Source organism: Globicephala melas, chromosome 14 (genome assembly GCF_963455315.2).
Source record: "Globicephala melas chromosome 14, mGloMel1.2, whole genome shotgun sequence".
In the NCBI taxonomy this organism is placed as follows: domain Eukaryota; kingdom Metazoa; phylum Chordata; class Mammalia; order Artiodactyla; family Delphinidae; genus Globicephala; species Globicephala melas.
Window position 1 is genome coordinate 87,200,730 of NC_083327.1, and position 13,956 is coordinate 87,214,685.

At 54.2% G+C, this 13,956-nt stretch overlaps 1 protein-coding gene and 1 long non-coding RNA gene across 3 annotated transcripts in view; both read left to right on the forward strand.

Annotated features, from left to right (window-relative positions):
• The window catches only part of SMOC2 (SPARC related modular calcium binding 2), a 153,077-nt gene that overhangs the window by 10,725 nt on the left and 128,396 nt on the right, over positions 1-13,956 (forward strand). The gene's annotated exons all lie outside the window — the stretch shown is intronic.
• Positions 215-1,685, forward strand: LOC132593344 (uncharacterized). The gene is made up of 4 exons (XR_009558680.1): positions 215-261; positions 350-427; positions 1,095-1,293; positions 1,548-1,685. It is a non-coding gene; the product is annotated as an uncharacterized lncRNA (long non-coding RNA).

A 13,956-nucleotide genomic window follows, 5' to 3' on the forward strand; every position in this document is an offset into this window, starting at 1 on the left:
CAGACAGGCCCGAGGACTGGGGCTCAGTGAAGTGGAGGGTCTGAGAAAATATGTAAATTAACCCAGAACTTGACTCAAAACCAAATTCTAACTTTTTAAAAAAAAATTACAAATGGTGTTTTTTTTCACTTTTTCTCCTTTAATACTACTTTCTGGGTTTTCCAGTTTCACTGAGCGCTCAGAACAGCCCTCTGTACCTTTGCAGCAGTGAGATCCAAGCTCGTAGGACTCAGCATCCCTCGCTGTCTCGGAACTCCCAAGGTAGAGCAGGGGACGGGGGTTGGAGGTCTGCCAGTGGGGCACCCAGCTGTGCCTGAGGTCGGGTGCAGGTAACTGACTCATCCTTCAGCCCAGCGCTCCATCGGTTTGCTTTTGGGATTCCCTTAACGCACATCCTGGGGAGTGGAGGGGCTCTGATGGAGAAAAGGTAAGCAAGAGCACCGTGAAACGTGTAAGTAAAATCATCGAGTGGCACTCGGGCTGTGTCTGGACGTGCTTGGAGGAGTGATGGACCTGACCTCTCCGCTGGGTGCCCGTCGCTGGCAAACAGGTCACTGTCCAGCGTCATGCGGCCTTTTGTCCAGCAGACACAGCAATGGACAAGGGTTGGGGCCAATGTCCAGATGTCACTGTCAGAAATGTGGCCCAGAAGGTGGCTCTCAGCTGAGCCCTGAGGGTCTGGGAGGCAGCCAGGGGTGTGGGAGGGGGCTGGGAGCATCCTGTGCAGAGGACCACCCAGCAGACGGCTGGGGGCCTCATTTGGGGCCCTGGAAGGATGCAGGGGGTGAGCGGAGCATGAAGGGCCCTGAGGAGGGCTGGGCAGCCAAGAGGAGGCTTCCCAGGTGTCAGAGCAGAGGTGCAGGCAGGCTCCTGGAGCAGCCCTGATGCTGGGCGGGGGCCAGGCTGGTGGTGCAGGTGTGATGCTGGGTGAGGAGGCCCTCGGCCTTTCCAGCTGTTCCGCTGACTCGTCTTCACTGCAAGGCCATGTTCTCTCCTCCACCCACACCCTGGAGGGGAACGGGGCAGCTGGCTTGGGGCTGGAATGTGAGTTTTCCTTAAAATGTGAAAGAAGTACACGGCGAACTTTGTGACAGGCGGCAGTCTCCCCCTGAGAAGGAGTGGCAGTGCCGGGAGTCTGTCAGCCCTGGAAGGTCCGACGGGCGTCCCACCCAGCGGAGGGACCCAGGGCAGTGGCCGTGCTTCCTCCCGGTGACGTCCTCCTTGTGCTGACCTCCGTCGGCTTGGCCTCGTTTGAACTGGCAGCAAAGCCGTGCAGCCTGGTGCCAGATCAAGGTGAGATGGGAGAGAAGCCCCATCACCTTTTCAGGACAGTGCCTTGGAGTCTCGGGCGACAGGTGCAGTTGGTCAGAGGAGGGGTGAGGCTTCTTCTCCTGGGAGAAGAGCAGAGATTAGGTCCCCTGAGAGTGGTGGGAACGGCTGGGCCCTGGGGAGGAGCTGGCGAGAAGCAGAGGGGGCTTTAACAGCCCACGTGGGGACCAGGCAGGGAGCTCATCACGAGGTCAGGTTAACGAGCGCTGTCTTCACAGTTGTGCCTGCAAGATATGCGCTCAGGGAAATAAAAGTGAAACTGAGGCAACAGGACTTGTAAGAAGACCTGGCCAGGGGCACGATTACGCACGTGAACGTAACGTGGCTACTTCTCCACGTCATGCTGGAATTGTTTCATCTGGGCAAACGGTACGAAATTCGGAAGAGTGGTGCCCCTCCTGGACGGCCTCGGTCTCCTGAGGTTTCCCGTCGCTCAGCCCCACTTGCGAGCTGTGGTAACCTGGGCTCTCCCGTGGGCTGTCGAGGGGGGTAGATGCTTAAGTACTTTGAACCAAAGCACGCGAGGCTTCGGGTTAACTGCATCCCAGGAACCAAAACCTCAGAGCAAACGCAGCCACCGCGTGGCCGCTGCTCCACGGCCTGTCTTTCAGGGAAGCCGCGTCCTGGGTGAGCCTGGAGGCCTGGGGACCATGACAGGCGGTGACAGTGGCCCTCCTGTGGGACTCGCTAAATGACAGTGATTCATTCCCTGTGTTTGCCTCTGAATTATGAAGTGACCCGGAGACACCGTTTGTAGAGATGCAGGATGCTGGATTCCAGTCTCACGTATGTGGTTGAAATCATCCTCTCACAGCATTGCGGTGGCCGAGGACACGTCTCCCAGCCGCCTCGGAGAGCCCTGCGGGACGGGGGGTGGGATGGCAGTCTGGCCTCTGCTCCCGGAGCCCGAATTCCCTCAGGGTCTTGCCGGGACTCCGTCTGGACAGTAGGCCCGGCGGAGGGAAGGCGCTGGCTTTTCCAGAAGCTTTGGTTTTCCAGAAGGTCTCTCCTTCTCTTCCTTTTAGTCTAAGAGGAGCATCCCTGATCTGTTTCGTCTCTCATTGTAGCTGTTCCTGGCTCCCTTGCCTCGGGTTTGCTGTCCTTCTCTGTAGACACTGTAGGTCCTGTCATGAGACACACTCGGATGTGGGATTTAGGACAACTCGGGCCTCTAGGACTTGTTTGGAAAAGACTGGAGTGACCTTGTGATGATGAGATCCTGCATGTGTGTCCCAAAGACAAAGACGTCGCGGCTCTGGTGCAGGAGGACGCCTCGCTGCGGCCCCGTCTCTGGTCCTCAGAGGTGACTAGTGGTCACGGCAGGAGGACTTGGCCGGCCTCCCCAGGGGGCGGTGGTCTCACGGTGCCCACCCATCCTGGGGGTCTGGGGCTCAGGGGCCACCACTCCGGCTGTGGTTCCTGGATTTGCGGATTCTGGAGCGTTGGGTGAACCACAGGCTCAGCCTCCAGTGCTGCAGGAGGCGGACTGTCCTTTTCTGTCACCACATGGGTGACCCAGGCTGCCCTGGTCACCTTGTCCCCCCTGGGGCTCTGGCAGAGAGTCCGGCTCCTGGGAGGGAAGCGAGGCCCCGGGCTGGACCAGCACCCCCAGGAGCCCTCCCCCGCCTGGCTCTTCTCGGCGTGGAGGTACCGCGTGCCGTCCCTTCTGCTGCAGCCTCGCCTGACGCCTGCAGCGAGCCTGTGCTTTGCGGGCCTTTGCTCCCTTCTGCCCCTCGCTCTCCACAAACACCAGCCCTTTCCCCAGGAGGCCTTCCTGACCCTGTGGTGGGCCAGGCCAACTCCACGTGCAGGAGCAGAAAGCTAGGGGTCTTCAGTTGTATGTTGTGTATACAATGTTGTATATTGTATGCATTCCCCATACACAATATACAACTGTGTATACAGTGTTGTGTAGTGTATGCATTCCCCAATATACAACTGTTGTGTATTCTTATTACCCTTCTCCTCTTATAACTAAGAGCTCATTTGTTGGGTGTAGCTTGGGGGTCAGCACGATGCAGCAGTTTAACTTAGGGAGCTTGTGAAGGGCTCCCGCTGCTGTGGTTGGTAGCGTGGAGGTCAGGGTGGAGGTGACGTTTCCTGCGTCCAAGACCTCGTTCGCAGTGACACCCCCCTGCCCCGTGCCCCATTTTGCAGATAAGGAACTTGGGACACGGGTGATTAAGCCAACCTGCCTGGGCCGGGTTGGCTCCTGGCACGAGGGCTCATGTAAGAAGGTGCTCTCAGCTCAGGTTCTGTTGAGTGAGGCACTCAGGCCAGAGGCTTGAGCCTGGCCAGCCACGGCCAGAGTGTGTGTGGCTGATTCCACTGGGTCCTCGGACGAGGACTCTGGGTCATGGGTGGGAAGCTTGCTGCGGCGTCTGCAGGGAACATTCCCCAAAGGGATCCTTGGAAGATAAGTTCTTGGAATTAGTCACATGTCGGACGACCCCAGGGAGGGCCGTGGGCGCCGTGGACCCGTGGCTGGGCCCTGGGTCGGGGTGTTTGCTGCCTGGGTGTTTGCCTAGGGGGTGTCCTGGCGGGAGCAGCCCCGAGTCTCCCGGGCTGTTCCTCCCAGTCCTTTCGTTTCCTGGTGTCTGAGTCACACGTAGCTTTCAAATAGCAGGTGTTTGGCTTTTATTGTCCTGATTGATCCATGTTTCTCTCACTGAGATTTTAAACTGTTTAGAGACCCTTTGAAGATACCTTTTAATTAATTGTAAATAAGATAAAATTCACTCTGGTTTACTGATAGCACAGAAGATTTTCTCAGGTGCACTTAACGTGCCTCATACTTACAAGGCTACACCCATGCGGTGCGTGCTTGAGACGCGTACAGTGAAACACCCTAGGGCTCCTCAAATGGAATAACCCCTAAACTCCAGTCCCCCAAGCAGTTTCTTAGGAAGAAATGACGGGATCTCCTTCTCAGGAGACTGGGGAATTAGAGGGAGCTTCTGGGGATCTGTTCATCAGCCCCTTCCTTTTATAAGGAGAGCCCTGAGGCCCCTGGCGGCTGGGGGCAGCCAGGTGTGCAGCCCAGGTGTCTGGACTCCGCGTCCCCCGATTTCTGACACCCGCCTCTGCTGGCTGAATGTTTAACGTGAAACTTAATGCCAGATTTTAACAAAAATGATTTCAGCATCTAAATCTTCCTCGTGTCCTACATTCATTATTATAAAGAACTGATTTTGGTGGAAACGTGGTAATAGACAGTGACACTACTGCTTGAAATTAACAGATGCAAGATTTTGTGAATGTCATTGTGGCTCTTCTTTGGAGAAACGTTGGGTACGTGACAAAGTAGTGACCTGTGCCCTGGAGGACGTAAGGAGGGGCTGGAGGAGCCCCTCGGACCCTGGTTCCGACTCTACGAGCCCTGCACGTGTCCCCAAGATGCCTTACGCGGTGTGTGGTTGAAAGGATAAGGAAAACCTAATTGCATCCCCGATGGTGTTGAGCCCACTGTGAATTTCAAAGAATTTCTTGTAAGATCTTAGGCGCTTTTTAGAGAAGACCTAAGAGCAAGGTATGCAGGGTAACTTGCGGGTGTGTCTCTCCTTCACTGGAGGCAAAGGAAGGGTTAATCTGGTGGCTTTTCATTTGGCTGTTGTGCTCCACGTCTAATGCTTCCTTTCGATATTTAGTAAGAACCTGATGTTGAGTTTCGGTGCAACTGAAAGCATTTTGGATGTTAACTAAAATCTTTGCTGTAGTAGCACCTTTCATGCAGTAGAATCTGCACCTTTAATTCCACAGAATCCATCTTTACATGGAGACCTACAGTTCTCATCGTTAAATTAGCAAATAATAGACACGTCCAATGGGAAGCTTGGCAAGAGGTGTTGGAAACACGCCCCCTCCCATGACGTCGGCTCTCCGCATGTGTATAGGGTGCTCAGGCCGTCCTGCTGTTTTCTAGGTGCTGGTACTTGAAGCTGTGATGTTCCAGGTCCAGGACGTGATAGGCATTGAGATGACACATTGGTTTCTCAGAAGGGTGGTCCCGTTGGCCACCACCCACCCCTGCTTTCTCTCGCCTGGGCACGGCTTCCCTTACAGGCGGTCCCATGGCAGGTTTTGTCCAGTTGACCAAGAGGCCTGAGCTGTGCCCTGCCCACACCCACTCATCCTCTGATTCCCCCCTTCACTGTAGGCCTGAGTGACACGGGTCCCCAGAGCCCATCAGGGTAGCCTGCTTCTTGGGTAACCTAGGGATCCAGTGCCCTGAAGTGTAATGAAGTTCGTGCCGATCGACCTACGATAGGTTGTCCTCGGGGAAGCTTGGCTTTGCCGTGAGTCAGGAACGCACTGATGTCTGCGGATTGAACGGTCCTTCCTCTGCGAGGCGTGCTCCCTCTGTCCCAGGCCTTGCCCAGGTGGCCTTGGTTTGAAGGTTTGGGGCTCCTCAAGCTAGGGCTGGGCCCTGTCCTCCCTCCCAGCGGGTCCGTCGTGGCCCAGGCCTCGCCTGCCCCGTCCAGTCATGGTGCTGGACACACATGAGGCTCCCACTGGGGCTCTGATGACCGACTCCAGTGCCCACCAGGGATGGTAGGGGAGAGGAGTGCACGGTGGGCTCAGAGGACATGGGGGGAAAAGGCTCACTGAAGAGGCACCAGTGTGGGACAGACCTGAGCTCAGGTGCTCCCCGGCTGTCTTGTGCACTCAGGCTGTGGTGTCCTGACACTGCGAGGCACTGAGAACAGGAAGTACCCTTGGAGAAGGGCCAGGTGGGTGATGGGGAAGTAGGAGAAACTGATCTTCCTGCAGTAGCCTGATTCAGATGACCTCGTTGCAGGTTACCTGTAATAGTACAAAGCCGCTGGTACAAAGGTCCCCATGTTCATCTGAGGGTGCTCTTTGAGTCCCATTCCTGCGGAAAACAGACGTGGGACCCCAGGGACATGTGCTTCTGAGTCCTTGTGTCCTCAGGGGGTCACCACCGCCCTCCCCGTCTACCCAGGCCTCAGGTTCTCTGCCTTAAAATACTCCACTGACCCAAACCAGAAAACAGAAAATATCAAAATGCAGGGGGAAATGACCTGCATAATATTAAATAACGCGCCCCTTTTCTCCCCCTATATTTACCGTAAGGATAATCTCATCTTAGCACGTGGACACGTTCGTCGTGAAGACATCAAGCTGAGGTGCTTTTGCAGTTCTCGGCAGAGTGAAACAGGGTCAGTGGTTGCGGTGGCGGTCTGTTGACCGTTCTGCGTTCTAGCAGACGGGAAGAGTGTTCCCTAGTGATCTAAAGGGAAAAGCCGTGATTTCGAGTGGTTGAGAGGTTCCTAAAGTCCGGTAGTTTGATTTTTCCATTTGATGCACGTAGAGGGTTAAAGGCATCTGATATCAGAATATGAAGGGACGTGAGGACTTGGGGAAGGAACGTGGCCCCAGAAGGAGGTAAATCTGATGAAATGAAGTGAGGCGTCTGGACAGGCACGAAGAAGATTAATGTCCTGCTGGGTAATACCCTGCACTCTGGGAAAGCACCGAGCTGAAAACTTTTGTCTTTCCTAACACTTTTCAGACGACCTCAGGACACGGCAGAGGGCCAGGCGGGGCCCCAGGGCGTGTGCTCAGATGGCATCACCCGACGGGGTGGCACGAGGGTGGGGACGGAGACTTCCCCTGGTGGGGCCGGCGAAACAGGGCTGGGATTGGGCTCTGCCCTGCGGCAGTTTATCCCTGGTGTTTAAAATCTGCTTCACGTTGATAACAGCTCTGGGAGCTGGCCCTGCAGTTAATTCCTTCCTAGACAATTAACTGTCATATGTCCAAAATCCACCCACAGGGCCGCTGTCCGGGGCCGTCTGGGTGTGTTATTGTCATTGTGGAGCAATAGACAGGTTCTCCAAGAAGGAAACCAACACTTGGGGGTGATTAGCACGTGACTGGCTCAGACATAATCAGTTCTGTGAATATTCCGTTCCCACTGTTTTCTAACCTACCTGTTCCATGTAAGGTTCAGAAACCCAAGTGCCAGATACCACTGGCACGATGTACCCACCAGCCACAAGTAGACGGCCCTGCAGATATCCTGTATCCAATGTGTAACAGACTGTTACACGTTGATTATTGAACTTGTAAGTAGTCATATGTTGCAGGTTTCCAGATTTCCCTCCGGACCGTACTAGTTAACTTTATTCTACCATCATAGAAAAGGTATCTCTGGGATAACTTTGTGTTAAAGAAAATCGTTTGGGAAAAGAATAAAGAGCATGAAAGTACCAGAGAGTGAAATTGCAGATAAGCTGCCCAGAAGCCTGAAGTCCCTTCAAGCTAATCCCAAGGTGGATTAGCTGCCGTCGTGCGGTCAGGTCACCCGGACCCCAAGGGTGCTATGATCTGCATAGACGGGACCAGTGCTCTGAGGAGGGCGAGGGCTCCCCAGCCCACAGGAAAGCCCGGCCCGAAGCGTGGGCTGCTTATGTCTGGAAGATGCCCTCCCCATCACTGCATTTATCAGCGCTAGCTGCCCACCCCCATCACAGGAAGGGAACCCACTAGCTTGCCAGTGTCTTGCCGCTTCATTTATTCTGCAAAAAAGTAAGCTATTTGCCAAAGCTTCAACATGCTCATTCTTTTCTATTTTTAATAAAAATGATTTTCCCCATGGGTTTATATACTTTTTACTCAGGAACAAGCGGGCATAAATCCGGCAGCTCTCACTTTGCAGAGTCTTTGTTAAAAAATTCTTTTGGTTCCAGACCGAAGGCCAGCTTGCTCTTAACTTCCGGACACTTCTGAGTCCCCCCGCAGAAGTGCTGGGCTCCCCGTGGAGAGATGTGCTCCAGTTGTCAAGGTGCAGACGCTGCTGGGCCGTCAGCTGAAAGAGGGTTTGTGGTCAGTGCCACCTGGGGCAGAGGGTCACTCGGCTGCCGGTGGACCGGTGACCTCATGGCTCTGTGAGCTGTAAAAACCGCACTCGTTTCTCACCTCGACATTCTCTGTTCAAAGGACATGTTTTGTGAAGCCTGATATGAAATGAGATGAAGTTGGGGTCCTTGGGAAAGTGGGGTGTCCCCCGAAGCCAGCCGCCTGGGCTGAATTCGGGGCCTGTGGTGTTGGTGGGGAGGGGCTGAAAGGACCTCTGGGCAGCGTTGGAGGGAAGGGTGAACGTGACCGTGGCTGGGTCGCCACCTGCTGGATCTGTGAACCAGGAGGCCACTTTTCTCATTCAGAGTCAGGGAACCAAGGTCTGGAGGAGAAAGCACGTTTTCGGGTCCTGTGCACACGCCCTGCGTGTGCTTCCGGCCGTTGTCCCAAGGATGGACTCTTCACCCCTGGATGCGGGCGCACATGCCCTGTTCACCCCTGTGTGGGTGAGGCTCCTACAACCCCCTGCGGCTGCAGCCTTCCGTCCTGAGCCAAAGGTTCAAACCGAATAGGACTTATGTCTCGTCCGCGCGTCTCATGGCAGGTGAACTAGGCTTAGCTCACCTTGTTGTGAACAGTTGAGTCTTACTGTCAGATGCCCCCCTCCTGAGTTTATCCGGACCTTTCCTGTGGACCAGGGCTGCTTTTCCTTTTGATCTGCTGAGCATGGTATTATTCTTATTTAGACTTTGCTTAAATTCAATGTGACGCCTGTTATGTGAACGGGTTTACTGTGTCTGTGATGAAACTACGGCAGAAGGTTGTAAGCTAGTCTGTGTTTCTGACGAAGCGCCACTAATTATGTTTTTTTGTCGTTTAATGGATGCATTTCATTGGTAATTATTCCTGAAAACCACTCCAGGAAGCTGGTAGGTTTGCAGCCTTTGACATTCCCTGGCTTAACTAAGACACTCCCTGAATCAGTATCAACAACACAGAAGAAAATGAGGAGCTGGAAACAAAGTGCTTGGAATACTGACCCGTGTTTGTCTCCAGGCAGATAAATGAGAAGCTCTGGGGCTTTCACGTCCCAGGGGCTGAGAGCAGATACGGAACGTGTGAGGTCAGGGCCCTGAGGGTCCTGCCGTGATTCTGGGAGCCGAGGTCCTGCAGGGAGGGACGCCACTAAAATCACTGAGCGTTGGTGCTGATAATGGAGTTTTCTAACCGCAAAGCTCATGTCTGCGTCACAGGCTACATGTTTCCCAAGCGCTGTATTAATATTTTAACAAGTCAAGCAGTTTTATTGATGATTCTGCTCTCCCGTGTCTCAGAAGGAAACCGTCGTCAATAGAGAGCTGTAACAATCAAGTCTTAGAAGTTAGCGTTTTGTGCTGATTGCATGATGCAGGTCCGGCTGCCCTTCCCGGTGGCCCTGCTCATCCCTGGGCTCGGGCTTCCGCTGCTCCAGGACCAGAGCAGGGCCAGGGCAGCCCCCAGGCCTCCCAGGGGCCACGCTTCCTCTCCCTAACTGTGGGCTGGCTCTTCTGCGGCCGACTGCTAGAAGGATCTTATCCCGGGGTAAGAGCTGTGTCTTCCAGGGTTGGTCTCTGCTTACGTCCTGCCTTATTCTCTCAGAAATCCCAGAGCAGTGCATTCCCCAGTGAGGCACATTTGGCAAGACCGACAGCAGGCAGGTTTTGCGAGGGGTAATTGAGCGTGTTTTGTAAACAGGTCCTGGGTCACTAGTTTATATAAACACGAAGATTTGGTTGGTTGAGCGTAGAAGAGCAGTAGGATTCTAAGGGTCAGGATTTGAATACAGAAGCAATTTTCTAGACCTTTCTTTTTGTAAACCGTGTCCTGAAATCAATAAACTAGCAATTCAGAGCATACGCAAGTTCAGACCGGTACCAAAAGCCAAATCGCATGCCTTTGTGGTAAAAATAAGCAGGGCATTTGGTCCCTACTGGCTTCGCTGGTCACTGCAGATGACATTTCAAAGACAAAGACCGTTTACCACATTTGAATGTTGCCAAGATTCCCAATTTGCAGTCTCATTAGAAATGCTTTCTCATCTCTTCAAGAAAATTGAATGGAAATTTCCAGTTCATTCAATGAAATTGTGCTTATGTCTCTTCTCCTTGTCTTTGGGATGGAGGACTAAATTAGAAACAATAATTTTCTCTGCGCTTGATCTGTTCATAGGAAATACATACGGAATTTTAAATATATTCATTTTCTCAAAATTGGCCTTTCTCAGTGACCGTGTGTGTGATTTCGTGCAGAATCTCTCATAGTGCGAGTCAAGGCTGACCACCCACTGTGCCAGGCAGAACTGTGGGTTTGCACCCACTCTCGGTCCCGAGTGAAGGTCTGCAGGGTAGAGACATGCTCTGTTTGAAGCAGAATCTCCAATGATCCTTAAGGCCACCAAAGTTTGAGAATCACCGACTTACATTAGTTCTGTGGAAAGTCTTCTAGATGTATGGCATCTTTTCTTTTTCAAGGAAAATGATCTGCCTGTTAACCTGTTTTGCCATATCTGTATAGTTTATTGTTTAAAAAAAATCCGATTTTTAAACTTGGCCACCTGTGGCATGACTTTATTTTACGCTGAACAGGGATGGCCAAACTTGGAAAGATGTTTCTATTCCAGTATCCGATAAAGTGTTTCTCTGACCTTTTATTTCTTAATGAAGCCATAGTTGTTGCATCTGAGGACACAGAGGCCAAGACCCTGAAAATTAGCGAGAAGTCTGAATTTTCTCTTCCGTGGCCGTTTGAGGCACTTCCGGGATAATTTTTACCAAAATATCAAAAAAGAAAAATACCAAATGTGAGATGCTGAGAGTTCATCATATATACATTCTGTTGTATCTACTTTATTTTATAATAATACTGTGATTTCCACTTTACAAATCATCCTTAAAAACCTTGAAGATATGTGATGCATGTTGTAGGGTGGACCACAGACTCCCACCTTGGATCCTGGGTGTGGGCTGTTCAGGGTAACCCTGCCTCCTGTTTGTGGGCAAGGAAGTTTCCACATCAAGGTGATTTTGCCTTCGGGCATCTTGATTTGCTACTAACAGTATAAGCCTTTTGCCAAACAGATATCATCATAGATCTCGTCGCTCATGAGACAGCAGACATACAGGCATCCTGCCCTCCAAGGTTTGAATGAGGCCAGGCTGCAAAAGGAGGTCACTGTCCTAGGAACAAAGCCATTTTTCCACATTCCATTTTTCACAGCTACTGTAGGGTCAGTGGAGAAGTCCTCACAGCTTATTCAGAAGGCCAGGACCGGAGTGTGTGTTGTGTGTTGGGAAGCGGTTCCCTCGCCTCTGCTCTGCCCCGGACGGTCTCCTCTGTCCTGTGAGCATCACGGGCAGGCGGGCGGGTGACCTCAGGGCACCTGGGCAGGCAGTGACTCGTGCACCCAGACAGGCTTCAACTCCCCCCCGGCTCTTGCCCAAGACGGCAGGACTCTCTGTCTTCTGGCGGAAACGTGCTTTGGCGTGTGGGGTTGTCAGTCCAGTCTCGACACCTCAACGTGACTATAGTCCAGGTGCTGCCAGGTTCTGGGGGGCGGGGCAGGGGCCAAGGATGGCGGCCTGCTGAGCAGGTGCCGGGGGGGGGGCGGTGTCCGAGATGTGAAGTCCTGCGCTCTCACCTGGACAGTGAGATCGCGGGTTCAGAGGTCAGGGCCCACAGTCACAGCGATGTGATTCCTTGCTGACCGGCTGGGCTCCTGTCCTGCATCACGGCCCTTCTTGATATTTGGGTCCCTTTAGTGAGTCTGGGGGCTCAGCACCGACCCTTCCCGCCTCCTCTCCCAGGTGGAGAGGACGGCCTAGGCCTCTCGCGCTTCTCTCGAAGGAGAATGCTACGTAGACCCCGAGTCTCCCTGAAGCGGCCCCCAGACGCCGGCTGGCTGGATTGCGCAACCTTTGGAAGTTCGCGGAGCTGTGCGGTAGGGGCCACGTGGCGGGCCCAGGACCCTGGCGCTCAGGGGACAGCAGGGCAGCTGGGAGGTGGGTGTGGCGTGTCCAGCCCCGCCCCCTGGGAACTGGGCGGTGGGGGCCGTGCCCGGCTGATGGTCCTTCATCAGTTCATGCTGTAGGTAGGGAGTGTCCTGTAACGGGGTGAGTGCACCCCAGTGAGTGTGTGTGTCTGTGTCTGAGCACCACACACACTTACAGCCCAGGCCTCGTCAGGATCGGGGTGCCGCGTGTGCCCCCCGCACCACGTCCACACCCCTGGATTGGCTGAGGCCTCCTTCCCACGCACGGGTGCTTAGCAGCATGGGGAGGGGCGGCAGGTGGCCGGGAGGAGGGCGGCCCGGCTGGGCCACTGTGCCGCCCTTCCTGAGCGTTGGCTCTGTGCATCTGTGCCCAGGGGAGGGTGATGCTAACGGCCCCCTGGGCCCCGGTCCTGAGTTAGGGGGGCTTTGGGGCGCCTTGGATGAGCGCACAGCTTCCTTGTCACCAAACATCCTGCTGGCCGCCGTGGCCGCCACCCGCTCCTGGATTGTGTCCCAGCTCTGCCTGGTCTTTTGTGTCCTCCCCTCCTGTGCTGAGCTCTCTCTGTCTGTCTGCCTGGTGCTGGGCGGGGTCCTCTGGCCTCCCCACACCCTCCCTCCTGGTAAAGCCGCACCACACGTGCCGTTTAATACCACCTGCACTCCAGGTGTTTCCAAGTGTCTCTGTCCAGCCAAATTCCAGACGTAGTCCCACTGTCTCCCTGGTCTCTGCGTGGCTGAGGCCGCCGTGCACAGTCACACAGGCTGCGCACTGCACAAGTCTGCGGGCGTCATGCGTACGTGTGACAAAGCATGTGACCAGCCTGGGGTCACGGCCCAGAAAGCATTAGTTATTGGCGCCGTTGTTGGATTTAGAAAACGTGGAGCAAGTGACCGGGTATCAGCTACGCAGCTCAGCTCCGGGGCATCTTAACTCTCAGCACTTAGCCATGGTTGCATCTGAAGAGGCTCAGGCTGTGGAGTGCGGCTTCTTAAGTTGCTGGGATGTATTAAAGTGTTACTTTTAAATGATAGAAAACTAGCTTCTAGCCATAGGACTAAGGATTCAGATACATCTTTAAAGAAAAGAGAATGTAGGATAGATGTAACTGTAATTTCAGATTCGCTTACTTTACGTTGAGTCGACACTCATGGTACAGAATTTCATCCGATAGTTTCCCGTGTAAGAAACCCCAGAGAGACTGGAATCAGAAAGGTCACATCCTGGCTCTGTCGCTGGGTGACTTTGGCCTGTTAGCCTCTTCAGCTCTTGGTCAGCACCGTGAACGCGATGCTGCTCTGGGCAGGTTCCGGGGAAGCTCCAGGGATGGCCCCCGGGAAAGCCTTTTCGCCCCTCCAGACGTGGATGACGGTCACTCGTTTACTTGTTTATTCCTGAGACGTCTGTGAAACGACTGCCACGTGCCCAGCGCACGCAGAATTGCCGGATGGATAGGCTCTGCCCATCCGGCTCCAGCCTGTGACTCTCAGGGGAGTGCCCGCTGTCCCACCCACCAGTCGGATGTGCAAACCAGTGGCCAGTCCTGTAAGAGATCCAGGGAAGCCTTGGGGAGAGGAGACGAGGAGCCTGCTGGGAAGGGGATGGGCAGGAGGCTGAGGTTACGTGGGGGGCGGGGAGAACCCCGGGAGGCTCCCAGACCCGCCGCACACAGCCACCCGGGCTGGGAGGCTCGGCGCGGGAAGGACAGTGGCCGGGCCGGGAGGAGGTGAAGATACACCTCAGAGGTGCTGCAGTTCAGGTCCAGGCCACCACAATAAGG